Consider the following 2,654-nt stretch of genomic DNA (forward strand, 5'->3'; position numbering starts at 1 on the left):
ATATTTTTAAAAAATAACAAAAAAACTGGGCATAATGGTGCATGCCTATAATGCCAGCATTTGGGAGACAGCTGGGAAGATCAGAAAGTCAAGGGTATCTTTGATTTTAGAGTGAGTTAGAGGCCAGCTGGAGCATGGAAATCCTGTCTAAGAAAGAAAAAAAACAAACTAATATTTAAGTTTTATAATGGCATTATTCACAGTAGCCAAAAAGTAGAAATCACCTACATAGATATCAACTATTTAATAATGGATAAATAAAATGCTGTACATATCAACAAAATGGAATATTATTCAGCCATAAAAATGGCAAATTTAAAAAAGATGCTAAATGAAAGAAAACAAGAAAAGTTTATACATGTACCACAGCAGGCTTCAATTAATTTTTAAAAAGTATTTCAAAGTCAGTTGTAGACATGAATGCATTTAGTTCAGTCAGTTTCCCCCGCAAGAAATCTACTAACTAGAATTCAATGCATGATTTCCCCCTTTACTGTAAATGTTAAAAATGTAATGGACAATCTTAAATGCGTCTTCACTGAATTTTAACAAAGACATATATCAACATTTCATGAATACACAGGGCATTATCTTCATTCCAGAAAGTCCTATGGTGCCCCTTTATAGTCATACCTTCACTTTTAAGACTGGTACACGGAAGCTCCTACAGAAAAAGAAAAAGAAACAATAGCTACTTTAGAAGTAATAAAAATGATCCTGCAGAAGAACACAAAATATAACTGCGTTATTCACCAACTCCGGCCTGGAGCCAGCTCACTTATGCCAGTGAGCTTCACAACAGGACCCCAGATTTCCTGACTTTTACGTAGTGTGATTCCAACATTCTTTGAAGCCTGATCTTGAAACTTAAGAGCAGATTAGGAATTATGAAATCTGGAAAGAAAGGAGTAGCTAAAGGCATCAAAACAAAGGGAAACAATTACCTAACCAGGACACAAACAGTAAAACCCATGAAAAGCGGATGTAAGAATGAAGAATCTAAGATAGGTATGCTAGCCCTCACCTGTGATCCCAGCACTTGGAAGGTAAGGTCAGGACAGCCAACTCAAGGACAGCCAGGCAACATAATAAGACAATATCTCAAAAAATAAACTCATTAAAAAATAATTTTTAAAAATTGAAATTAGAGTTGGGTGGTGGTGGCACACACCTTTAATCCCAGCACTCAGGGGGCTGTGGCAGGTGGGTCTCTATAAATTTGAGGCCACTCTGGACTACAGAGCCAGTTTCAGAACAGCCAGGAATAAAGAAAGAAACCCTGTCTTGAAAAACAAAACAAAACAAAAAATTGAAAATAGGTGGGGCTGGAGAGATGGCTCAGAGGTTAAGAGCATTGCCTGCTCTTCCAAAGGTCCTGAGTTCAATTACCAGAAACCACATGGTGGCTCACAACCATCTGTAATGAGGTCTGGTGCCCTCTGCTGGCCTGCAGGCATACACACAGACAAAATATTGTATACATAATAAATAAATATTTAGAAAAAAAAAAGAAAATAGGTATGAATCTGCTGTCATTTAAGGGCAAGTATTTACAGTACCCATGAAAATACTGTNAAAAAAAAAGAAAATAGGTATGAATCTGCTGTCATTTAAGGGCAAGTATTTACAGTACCCATGAAAATACTGTAGCCAAAAAAAAAAAAAATACTGCAGACCTTTGAACTTTGAAACTATGACTGTGGTTTCAGCTATGCTAGAGGACCCCCAAAGGCTACCACATGCCCTCTGCTGCTGCACGGTCGAGTGGAACATGTGCTGGAACATGTGTGGTAAGGCGGGTGGACGGGGAACTCAGTCAGTCATGCGAGGAGGAAGGAGCTGGGCTGCATAGAAGCTGCACCTGTATTTGGCTCATTTTGTAAAAATGGCTCTGATTTACAAAACTGGCCATTGGAGCTGCAAATAAATGTGGAGGTGTACAAAACTGAAGGGCATGCCTACAATCTCAGCACTCTGGAGGCTGAGGCAAGAAGACAGCCTTGAATTCAAGGCTAGCTTGGGCAGTACTGTGAGGTACAGTGTGGGCTATAGATTGAACAAAACACAAATCAATAAGAAAAAGAAAAGAAAGGCTGAGAGATGGCTGCTCTTCCAGAGGACCTGGGTTCAATTCCCAGCACCCACAAGGCAGCTCATAACTGTTCGTAACTCCAGTTCCAAGGGATGTGGAACCCTCACACAAATATGCATGCACACACACACACACACACACAACAACATCCCCCCAAATTTGCTTTCACCCCATTACAAGAAACATTTGTGAAAAATCCACATAGCCAGGCAATATGTGACTTTAATCCCAGCCCTTGGAAAGCAGAGGCAGGCAGATTCCTGAGTTTGAGGCCAGCCTGGTCTACAAAGAGAGTTCCAGGACAGCTAGGGCTACACAGAAACTCTATCTTGAAAAAAAGAAAAGAAAAATCCTACACGCTCAACACACACTCCATCACTAAGCTACACCCCAACTACTGCAGTCAATATGGCATTTACAAAGTGTAATCGGCTCCACAACTAACATTTACATATATTGTGACATTGAGAAAAATACTTCATAAGCGCAATACAATTTCCATCATAATAATGTTTACTTTTCTTTTTTTCTTTTATTCTTTTTTTTAAATATTTATTTATTA

Source organism: Alexandromys fortis, unplaced genomic scaffold, assembly GCF_014885135.2.
Source record: "Alexandromys fortis isolate MF-2015 unplaced genomic scaffold, M_Fortis_MF-2015_v1.1 scaffold_809, whole genome shotgun sequence".
NCBI classification, from domain to species: Eukaryota; Metazoa; Chordata; class Mammalia; order Rodentia; family Cricetidae; genus Alexandromys; species Alexandromys fortis.